The following is a 12,509-nucleotide window of genomic DNA, read 5'->3' on the forward strand; positions in this document are numbered from 1 at the left end:
AGGAGCTGTCAAATGAAGTTGCTAAGCCACTGGACATCATATTTGAAAAATCATGGCAGTCAGGTGAAGTTCCCGATGACTGGAAAAAGGGAAATATAACCCCCATTTTCAAGAAGGGGAAAATGGATGGCCCGGGGAATTACAGACCAGTCAGTCTCACCTCTGTGCCTAGCAAAATCTTGGAGCAGATTCTCCTGGAAGACATGCTAAGGCACATGAAAAACAAGGAGGTGGTTGGTGACAGCCAGCATGGCTTCACTAAGGGGCAATCCTGCCTGACCTATTTGGTGGCCTTCTAGGATGGGGCTACGAAACTGATGGACAGGAGCAGAGCAGTTGACGTCATCTACCTGGACTTGTGCAAAGCATTCGACACTGTCCCACATGACATCCTTGTCTCTAAATTGGAGAGACATCAATTTGATGGGTGGACCACTCGGTGGATAAAGAACTGGCTGGATGGCAGTACACAAAGAGTTGTGGTCAATGGCTTGATGTCTGGCTGGAGACCAGTAATGAGTGGTGTCCCTCAGGGGTTAGATATTTTGAAGTAAAATAAGATTAAATGGAATATCAGTATTCCTTCAGAAACTGTCTTCAAGGAAAGTAGAAACCCAAGGAAACCCAGGAGCTCATAATTTCTGCTTTTCTGAAGCTCATATTTTCTTCTTTTCTGTTGTCCAGTAATCAGTTAAAGCTGTGTCCCAAAAGTTGTTTGTGAAAGGAAAAGTTGTACAGGCTCCTTTATACATGACTAACTGTTTCATTTGCATTGGAAAGAAATCAAAGTTCCTCTAGATATCTCTTGGATGGCTGTAATGAGAGTTGCCCTCATTGGGTACTTCATTTGAAACATTGTTTCTTCACATCAGCATTACTTGGAGATAGGAGTGAGGGTCCTGGGAAGGTGGGAATGATTGATGCTGTTATGTAGGATTGTATTTTACAATTGTATTTTTCTTACTAACATCATTACCAACCTTTAAATAAAAACTAAACTTTTTTTTTGCTATTTTCACCCTAAAAATACTGGATATGATTACAGATAATCTGAAAAATATGTATCTTTGGAATAATATATATCTCTGATTATCTTTGGAGTGATAGTATCTCTGATTATAGTGGTGGGCATACAGATAATAGTTTGAATATTCAGCTACCTGGTTCTTATTTGGGGAAGTGAGGAGCTAAGGTCCGAGGATTTTCCTTTATGGTTCTTGATTTGTAGCTGGTTTAGGATGAGTAAATTCCAGACATGTGCACGAAGGTATCTATCAACCCATGCGGAAGAGTTTTTTGTGAACCTAAGAGTGTAATGTTACCGTAAGAAGCTAATAATAGGCATTGAAGGATGGGTGTGGTTGGAAAATAAGTATTTTTCTGGACTTGAAGGGATACAAATCTTTATAATAGCGATAAGAGAGGAGCAGACAGTTGTCCTTGGTTTGTCTGGTATAGAGTTAATTTTTTTTGTAGTAGCTGGCACAGTGCTGTGATTTGGCTTTAGTCTAAGAACAATGCTGATAACACATCAATGTTTTAGTTGTTGCCATGTAATGCTTACCCTGACCAAGGACTTTTCAGTCTCTCACACTCTGCCAGTGAGGAGGGGCAAAATAAGCCAGGAGGGAGCAGAGACAGGACACCTGACTCGAACTAGCCAAAGGGGTATTCCATACCACAGCACATCATGCCCAGTATGTAACCTGGCTAAATTCACTGGGTATCAGACCCCAGGTGGTGAGCAATTGTTTTGTGCATCACTGTTGCTTACTGTTGGTTTCTTTTTCCTTTCCCCTTTTAGTTTTATATCTTTTTCATGTTATTTTCCTATTATTAGTAGTATTAGTATTATATTGCACTTTATTTTAGTTATTAAACTGTTCTTATCTCAACTCGTGGGATTTACATTCTTTTGATTCACTTCCCCATCCTGCCTAGGGGAGGGTGTTTGGGAGGGAAGTGAGTGAACTGCTGTGTGGTACTTCATTGCTGGCTGACTTTAAACCATAACAATAGTTTAGTTCTCAGGCCTGATATACTAGTTCTATACCATTACATGAAACTGCATGAAACTTTCAAAAGTTAATTAAATTCAACTATTTAATTTAGGTTGAATGTTTATTGTACACTAAGTACATAACCTTTTCAATAAAATTTAATAAAGTCAAAAAGCAATACCAATCTAATCTAGTTGCCTTATAATTAACCAAACCATGTCAACAATAAAAGTTCTTTTTCTCCATAATTGATAAATTAAACTTGCAAAAAGCTTTATGATTTAACTGATGTTTAACAAAGTAAGTGTAGTGAGTGGATTTGATATCAATTAATTGCCAAAAAATTAGCATGTTAATTTGCATTTATGTTAGTATAGCAGAAATTTTATAGTCAATTGCTAATTAAAGTACTTAAGCCATTCCTTTCAATTTGTAAGAATGAAGTGATACTTTTATAACCTCCTTCATTTCTAGGTTCTGATATGGCAAGTAGATTTATGCCCCTTATTTGTTGAACCTCAGTAGTAACAACTGATACTTAACTAACAGTGAAATACCCTTTTATCAGTAGCACTTTAATGATTTGTGTTTGGCATCACATGTACTCTAAAACTTACCAAAGTCACTGCATGTTTCAGTAGTAATAGGTGTCTCCTCTTTGTCATGTTTTTCTTTTTTGTTATGTTTGATGTTTCTTTTTCTTTTCTGAAAATGACGTTCACATGCATGCAGTAGGATGCCAGAGCCTGTATATACATCATTAGCATGTACATCTGTCCTGGGTTCAGCAGTGGCAGTCAGTTGTTTTTTTTTTTCTCCTTCTTAGTAGCTGTTGCAGCACTGTGTTTTTGATTTTTGGCTTGGGAACAAAAAACTGATAACACCGATGTTTAGACTGACCAAGGATTTTGTGAGTCTCATGCTCTGCCAGGGAGGAGGAGGGGCCGGGAGGAAGCGGGGACAGGACACCTGACCCAGACTGGCCAAGGAGGTGTTCCATACCACAGCACGTCATGCCAGGGGATGGAACTGGGAGCTACCCGGAAGGGCACGTCCCCTGGTCGGTCGGGCTGTCTTTTCCGGCGGGCGGTATCGTATTCTCTTCCCTTGTTATTTCTCTTGTCGTTGTTATTGTTGGTGGCGGCAGTGGTGATTTGTGTTATACCTTAGTTATTAAACTGTTCTTATCTCAACCCGTGGGAGCTGCATTCTTTTGATTCTCCTCCCCGTCCCTCCAGAAGCGGAGGGAAGAAAGGTGGGGGGGGCAGTAGACTGCGTGGTTCTGATTTACAGCTTGGGCTTAAACCACGACAGTTCTATTTTGGCGCCCAACGTGGGGCTCGAAGGGTTGAGATAACGACAGATCTGACCGGAGTGTGTCTAATCGTATTTGTGATAAGCATTCAGTGTTTTGGATTGATAGTCACTTGTCACAATGCTGATTTATTGGCTCTCAAAGTTGTTGTTTTTGATCTCACAGTCTCAATATGCCGTAGGTTACTTAGAGCCACTATTTGCTGTGTTAGTGTTTTTCAAGTGTGGGGCTTGGGCTAAGGTTATTGTCTCATTATATTTTATGGTAATGACTTGTAATACAATAGAAAAATTGATCATGAAACTGGTCTGGCTTATGTTCCCAGTGTGGTCACCACCTTTATACTTTGGGAGGTATATAATACAAATGCTTAGCAACTATACATCTTTTTTCTCCTTCCTGGGTGGTCAACCTATGAAGAAGACATTCTTTTACCCTCCCAGTGCCCCTCCCAGACCGTTTACAGCATCGTTTGAGAGTTTTGAAGTTTTTGAGTGGCCTTTTAATATTGTTGAGACCTGTTTGCTGATTGTGATGGGGGTCACCATGTTGGCACGCATACAGAGTGTGTTTTGTCCACAACCATTACGTCTGATCTCAAGAGTTAAGCAGAGTCGGGTTTGGGCCTTGTCTGGGGTTAGATGACAAAATAGGGGGACCGAGAGATTTTCCTCGAGGCTGGACAGCCATGAGTGGCAGGGTGTGTGGGATAGTATGGGCAAGTATCTAGGACAGTGGGCCCCTCCAGTGTTTTGGAACTTCACCACCGAACAAGTGCAAAATCCAGAAGAATTAGTAAAACACTTAAATGAGGTGTGCTGTCATCCTGGTCATACCAGAGAGGGACAAATCATGTCAACGTGCTGGGGCTTGGCCTATGCTTACCGGGCCTTGTTCAACACTCTCCAGCACCTTCAAAAGGAAAGAAATGTCCCTGGATCTGAGGGCGAAGCAACAGACAGCGCAGCTACTCCAGCTCCGAGCACAGCAGCTACACCACCCCTAGCGACAAGTACAGCCACTACTCAAACTTCGACTGCAACAGACAGTGCAGCTACCCCAGCGACAAGTACAGCCACTACTCAAACTTCAACTGCAACAGACAGCGAAGCTACCCCAGCTCCAACCACAGCAGCTACACCACTCCCAGCGACAAGTACAGCCACTACTCAAACTTCAACTGCAACAGATAGCGAAGCTACCCCAGCCCCAACCACAGCAGCTACACCACCCCCCGCGACAAGTACTGCTGCTACTCAAAGCACAGTGATAATGACTGCAGCTAAACCAGAGGACCAATTCGTACCAATATCAATTGCCCCCATATGCAAGAGAAAAAGCAAAAAAGAGGCAAGAAGGGTGAAGCAAGATGAAGAAACAATGTATTCACCACCCAGGCCACCACCTGATCAGGAGTCATCATCCCATGATGAAGAAGAAGAAAAAGAGGTGACTTCTCGACCTCGGACCTCAACCGAGCTACGGAATATGCGAAAAGATTTTACCCGTCAACCAGGGGAGCACATCATCACCTGGTTGCTACGATGCTGGGACAATGGGGCCGATGGTCACAAACTAGGAGGTACGGAAGCCAAGCAGCTGGGATCACTTGCTAGAGAAGGGGGAATTGACAAAGCAATTGCAAGAGAGAAAAAGTCCCTCAGTCTTTGGAGGCGGCTCTTGGCAGCTGTGAAAGAAAGGTTTCCATACAAGGATGATGTTATGAGTCGTTCGGCCAAGTGGACTACTTTAGACAAAGGCATCCAGTCTCTGAGGGAATCAGCCATCGTAGAGATGATCTATCACACCAAACCGAATAACGGAGATATACCCATAGACCCAGATGAAGTCGAATGTACACGACCTATGTGGCGAAAACTTACACGGAATGCACCGTCATCATATGCCCATTCATTGGCTACAGTAACCTGGGGTGACATAGTAACACCAACAGTGGATGAAATGATTCGCAAACTCCGAGAGTTCGAAGACAATCTCACCCCTTCCATCATCTCAGCTGTGGAAAAACTGTCCCAGGATGTCAAACAATTGAGGGACGATCTATCTGATTTATCCAGCTCCTCACGTGTACCAACATACGTCTCAGCTGTTACCAAAAGACGTCCTATTGTTCAAGACAGAAGATATAGAAGGCAAACACCACGGGCCACCCTATGGTTTTACCTGCGGGATCATGGAGAAGACATGACGAAGTGGGATGGAAAACCTACTTCAGCTTTGGAGGAACGGGTGCATGAATTGAAAATAGGAACAAGGGTCAAGACTAATCATCCCATGAGAGCTGCGGCTTCAGTCTCTGGTGAGCAGGTTCCCAGATGGAGTGGAAGAGCTGATTTTACTCCAGCTCCTATGATAACGAAGAATAATCCCTTTCAACACGACTTAGGTGTCCAACGTTGTGATGACTGTTAGAGGGACCCTGCCTCCAGCCAGGTGGAGGTAGGGGACAATCGGATTTACTGGACTGTGTGGGTCAGATGGCCTGGCACATCAGTCCCGCAGAAGTATAAAGCTCTCGTAGATACCGGTGCACAGTGTACCCTGATGCCATCAAGCTGTCAAGGGGTGGAACCCATCTATATCTCTGGAGTGACAGGAGGATCCCAAGAGTTGACTGTACTGGAGGCTGAGATCAGCCTGACTGGAAGGAAATGGCAAAAGCACCCCATTGTGACTGGTCCAGAGGCTCCATGCATCCTCAGCATAGATTACCTCAGGAGAGGGTACTTCAAAGACCCAAAAGGGTACCGATGGGCTTTTGGTATTGCTGCTTTGGAGACTGAGGAAAATGAGCAGCTGTCCACCTTGCCTGGTCTCTCAGAGGATCCCTCTGTTGTGGGGTTGCTGAAGGTCGAAGAACAACAAGTGCCAATCGCAACCACAACAGTGCACCGGCGGCAGTATCGCACCAACCGAGACTCCCTGATTCCCATCCATAAACTGATCCGTAGTCTGGAGAGTCAGGGAGTGATCAGCAGGACCCGCTCACCCTTTAATAGCCCCATATGGCCAGTGCGAAAGTCTAATGGAGAGTGGAGACTAACAGTAGACTATCGTGGCCTGAATGAAGTCACACCACCATTGAGTGCTGCCGTACCGGACATGCTAGAACTTCAGTATGAACTGGAGCCAAAGGCAGCCAAGTGGTATGCCACGATTGATATTGCCAATGCATTCTTCTCAATTCCTTTGGCAGCAGAATGCAGGCCACAGTTTGCTTTTACTTGGAGGGGCGTCCAGTACACTTGGAACCGACTGCCCCAGGGGTGGAAACACAGCCCTACCATCTGCCATGGACTGATCCAGAATGCACTGGAACAGGGGCAAGCTCCAGAACACCTGCAGTACATTGATGACATTATTGTGTGGGGTGGTACAGCGGAAGTCTTTGAGAAAGGGAGGGAAATAATCCAAATCCTGCTGAAAGCTGGTTTTGCCATAAAACGGAGTAAGGTCAAGGGACCTGCACAGGAGATTCAATTTTTGGGAATAAAATGGCAAGATGGACGTCGCCAGATCCCTACAGATGTGATCAACAAAATAATAGCAATGTCTCCACCAACTAATAAGAAAGAAACAGAAGCTTTCTTGGGTGCTGTGGGGTTCTGGAGAATGCACATCCCGAATTACAGTTCGATTGTAAGCCCTCTCTATCATGTAACCCGGAAGAAGAACGATTTTAAATGGGGCCCTGAGCAACAACAAGCCTTTGAGCAAATTAAACGTGAGATAGTTCATGCAGTAGCCCTTGGACCAGTCCGGAATGGGCCAGATGTAAAAAATGTACTGTACACCACAGCTGGGGAGAATGGTCCTACCTGGAGTCTCTGGCAGAAAGCTCCAGGGGAGACTCGAGGTCGACCCCTCAGCTTTTGGAGTCGGGGATACAAAGGATCTGAGGCCAGCTATACCCCAACTGAGAAAGAGATACTGGCAGCCTATGAAGGGGTTCGAGCTGCTTCGGAGGTGATTGGCACTGAAGCACAGCTCCTCCTGGCACCCAGGTTGCCCGTTCTGGGCTGGATGTTCAAAGGCAGGGTCTCCTCTACACATCATGCAACCGATGCGACATGGAGTAAATGGGCTGCACTAATTACACAACGAGCTCAAATAGGAAATCCCAGTCGTCCAGGCATTCTAGAAGTCATCATGGACTGGCCAGAGGGCAAAGATTTTGGAATGTCACCAGAGGAGGAGGTGATGCGTGCTGAAGAGGCCCCACCATATAATAAACTATCAGAAAGTGAAAAGCAGTATGCCTTGTTTACTGATGGGTCCTGCCGTATTGTGGGAAAACATCGGAGATGGAAGGCAGCTGTATGGAATCCTCAACGACAAGTTGCAGAAACTGCTGAAGGAGAGGGTGAATCGAGTCAGTTTGCCGAGGTGAAAGCCATCCAGCTGGCCCTGGACATTGCTGAACGAGAAAAGTGGCCAGTACTTTATCTCTCTACTGACTCATGGATGGTGGCAAATGCCCTGTGGGGGTGGTTGCAGCAATGGAAGCAGAGCAACTGGCAACGCAGAGGTAAACCCATCTGGGCTGCTGCACTGTGGCAAGATATCGCTGCCCGGGTGCAGAACCTGGTGGTGAAGGTACGCCATGTAGACGCCCATGTACCCAAGAGTCAGGCCACTGAGGAACACCAGAAGAACCAACAAGTGGACAAAGCTGCTAAGATTGAAGTGGCTCAGATGGACTTAGATTGGCAACATAAAGGTGAATTATTTTTGGCCCGGTGGGCCCATGACACTTCAGGTCATCAGGGCAGAGATGCAACATACAGATGGGCCCGTGATCGAGGGGTGGACTTAACAATGGACACTATTGCCCGGGTTATTCACGAGTGTGAAACATGTGCTGCAATTAAACAAGCCAAACAGTTAAAGCCTCTTTGGTATGGAGGACGATGGCTGAAGTATAAATATGGGGAGGCCTGGCAAATTGATTATATCACACTCCCACCAACCCGCCAAGGCAAGCGCCATGTGCTTACCATGGTGGAAGCAACCACCGGATGGCTGGAAACATATGCTGTGCCCCATGCCACTGCCCGGAACACTATCCTGGGCCTTGAGAACCAGATTTTGTGGCGACATGGCACCCCAGAAAGAATTGAATCAGACAATGGGACTCATTTCCGGAATAACCTTATAGACACTTGGGCCAAAGAGCATGGCATTGAGTGGGTATATCACATCCCCTACCATGCACCAGCCTCTGGGAAAATCGAACGGTACAATGGGCTATTAAAAACTACACTGAGAGCAATGGGTGGGGGAACTTTCAAGCATTGGGATACACACTTACCAAAGGCCACCTGGTTGGTCAACACCAGAGGATCTGCCAACAGGGCTGGCCCAGCACAGTCAGAACTTTTACATATTGTAGAGGGGGACAAAGTTCCTGTGGTGCACATGAAGAATTTGCTGGGGAAGACAGTCTGGGTTATTCCTGCTTCAGGTAAAGGCAAACCCACTCGTGGGATTGCTTTTGCTCAGGGACCTGGATATACTTGGTGGGTAATGCGGGAAGATGGGGAAGTCCGATGCGTACCTCAAGGGGATTTGATTTTAGGGGAAAACAGACAATGAACTCAATTGTACGCTGTTGCCTGCTATAGTCCATCAACTAGAAGTCTGCAGGGCACCAGCGACTGGCTCTGACTTCCCTCCGACCATCATCCCAACAGAGAATGAACTTTGATAGAACCGGACGAGTTCTACAGTAAAGGAATGATCAGCATCAGCAGGCAACGATCCAACACTGCACACAGCTTCTTCTGCCCTGAAAGACTGTTCCAAGAGATGGAGCCCAACATCATGAACCGAATGGACTCAGTAGCTTTATAGGAATTGGTCCGTGCACTAAGATAACAGTGCACTGAAATGAGAGTGAGGGTATATGGAAAATGTGGGATCTGAGCATGACGTGAATGGTATGGAACAAGGGGTGGACACTGTCCTGGGTTCAGCAGTGGCAGTCAGGTTTTTTTTTTTTTCTCCTTCTTAGTAGCTGTTGCAGCACTGTGTTTTTGATTTTTGGCTTGGGAACAAAAAACTGATAACACCGATGTTTAGACTGACCAAGGACTTTGTGAGTCTCATGCTCTGCCAGGGAGGAGGAGGGGCCGGGAGGAAGCGGGGACAGGACACCTGACCCAGACTGGCCAAGGAGGTGTTCCATACCACAGCACGTCATGCCAGGGGATGGAACTGGGAGCTACCCGGAAGGGCACGTCCGCTGGTCGGGCGGGCTGTCTTTTCCGGCGGGCGGTATCGTATTCTCTTCCCTTGTTATTTCTCTTGTCGTTGTTATTGTTGGTGGCGGCAGTGGTGATTTGTGTTATACCTTAGTTATTAAACTGTTCTTATCTCAACCCGTGGGAGCTGCATTCTTTTGATTCTCCTCCCCGTCCCTCCAGAAGCGGAGGGAAGAAAGGTGGGGGGGGCAGTAGACTGCGTGGTTCTGATTTACAGCTTGGGCTTAAAACACGACAACATCTACCATGAGAGAAGGTGAGGGTAGTTGCCCAGCCTCCGCAGGCCCTAGGAGCTGCTGTCAACTGCAGCTCACCCAATGTGGCCCAAATTTCAGCCCTGCTGCCTCACAGACCTGCCTGTTCCTGGCCCTTACCACATCCCATTCCAGTGCCCATAGAGATACCTGGCTGCCAGGTCCTGCCCTGACAGACCCCATGGAGCCCTCCAGCTCCTAGGTCCTGGCCTACATGGAGCTGCTAGCCCATGCCATGCCCTCATATATATTAACATTTCATTTACATGATGATCTGTTGTGGAGACATGGTTAGCAAGCAAAGGTCATGTTCCCATGTCTGAGCTTAATTAAGCACAGATTCTGTGAAAGTGAGAAAAAACACCAGTTGTGTACAGTTGCCAGCAGTGGAAAAACCCTGGAAGTTAACCAATAGAGATAGAAGACCAGCCGGCCAACCTTGTAGCTAAAAATTGTCTGTGAACTAGGAGCAGAGACCTTGAGAGGAGGATGTGTATATGAGCAGGGAAAATCACCGAAATGCACCTGGAATGTACCCAATGCTGTATATGCCAACCAATCACTACGGGAAGCTGTGTGTACGTGGCAGTTTGACACTATATATACCCATTATTTGAGCGCAATAAACGGATCACTTTTATCAATCATATTGATTGTGCATGTGTTCCCTCCGTGCGCGACGACAATCTGTCAGTTGCTTTTGACGCCGAAAAGCCAAAACAAACTATAGAGTGCTGTCATTTTATTTGAACTGGGAAAGTGTATCTTAATCTGCAAACAAGCATTAAATTTTCTACCTCTGATAAAATCTTTCAAACTGTACTGTAACATTAAACCCAAACCTGAACAAAAATCTATTGAACAAATTGTACTACCTAAGAGAAGGAAAATTAAAAAATTATCCTCATTACATATCCTCCTTGTCTCTGCATCCATTTTATTCACCAAAAAAACCTGCAAATTACTATCCAGTCTCTATCAGACAATATTCTTCCTGTTACTCAGCCACTTCTATTCATTTTGCTCACTTTTCCAGGCAGATATTAAGCAGGATTATTATTTTTCCTCAGTTTATTAAAAGTCTGCTGATTTTTAACTTCAGCAAAGATTTCAGGATTGTGACCCTAAATAGCTGGCAACATCTGCTTGCAATTCCAAATGAGCAGCAATCTCCATTATGCATCTGGGTAGGAATTAATATTCATCTCTGTCTTGAGAAATTTCTTAAATTTCTTTGCCTAGGCATGCTAATTTTCAATACTTTTCTGTGTGGGATGTTTTCGCTTTGGGAAGATATTTCCACACATGGTCTCCCTCCATGCTCACAGGGTTGTATATTACACTTCATAGCCATATGCAGACACAGAAGTATATAAATGCTATGAAAATGCATTATGTTTCTCTATGTCAGCTCTGTAATTGAATATTTTTTATTTTCTCATATATATTATTGTGTTTATGCAATATGTTCACAACTGTAATAATATAACTTATCCCTGAAAATTTCTCATTGAATTTACTAGCCATCACTCTTCATTCTTGTAGCTCTTTGGAGTGGGCAAAATAGGTAAAGGATAGTGAATGAAAGAAAAGTAATTGATTTTGCTTCCTGTCTCTGAATGTTCTTTTTAAAAAGATATGTACAATGAAATATAAATATGTTATTCGTAAGGAATAAGTTTTTTATATTCATTGAATCATAGGATCTCACAATGATTAGGGTTGTAAAGGACTTTAAGATTATCTAGTTCCAACTCTCCTGCCATGGGCACAAACACCTCCCCACTAGACCAAGTTGCTCAAGGCCCTGTCCAATCTGGACTTGAACAGTGCCAGGGATGGATCATTCACAACTTCTTTGGGCAACTTGTTCCAGTGCCTCACCAGTGCCTTTACTCAGTACAGTAAAGAACTTCTTCCTTATATCTGATCTAAACTTCCCCTGTTTAAGTTTTAACCCATTACCCCTTGTCCTGTCACTACAGTCCCTGATGAAGAGTCCCTCTATGGCATCCTTGTAGGCCCCCTTCAGATACTGGAAGGCTGCTATGAGGTCTCCACGCAGCCTTCTCTTCTCCAGGCTGAACAGCCTCAACTTTCTCATCCTGTCTTTATACAGGAGGTGCTCCAGCCCTCTGATAATCCTCGCGGCCCTCCTCTGGACTTGTTCCAACAGTTCCACGTCCTTTTTTATGTTGAGGACACCAGAACTGCACACAACATTCCAAGTGAGGTCTCACGAGAGCAGAGCAGAGGGGCAGGATCACCTCCTTCAACCTGCTGGTCATGCTCCTTTTGATGCAGTCCAGGATGAGCTTGGCTTTCTGGGCTGCAAGCGCACACTGAAACCGGCTCATGTTTAGTTTCTCATTGACCAACACCCGCGAGTCCTTCTCTGCAGGGCTGCTCTGAATCTCTTCTCCACTTCATTTTAGAGATTTCTTACAATCAGGGTGGATAAATTCGGATCTTTTATTCTACATAGTACTCTGGTATTGTCACAGTGGGCTTTGGCCTAATGTCTATTGCCAGTAGCCAATATATTCAATTGCTTTTATGCCAAAGAGGGCATGCTAAAGTCATGAGGCATGCTAAGGTTAGGCACATCTGTCCTAAATGTATTTGAAAGCACCACTCTCACATTTTTAAGGATCTT

The sequence above is a fragment of the Psittacula echo genome (genome assembly GCF_963264785.1).
Source record: "Psittacula echo genome assembly, chromosome: 3".
Lineage (NCBI taxonomy): Eukaryota > Metazoa > Chordata > Aves > Psittaciformes > Psittacidae > Psittacula > Psittacula echo.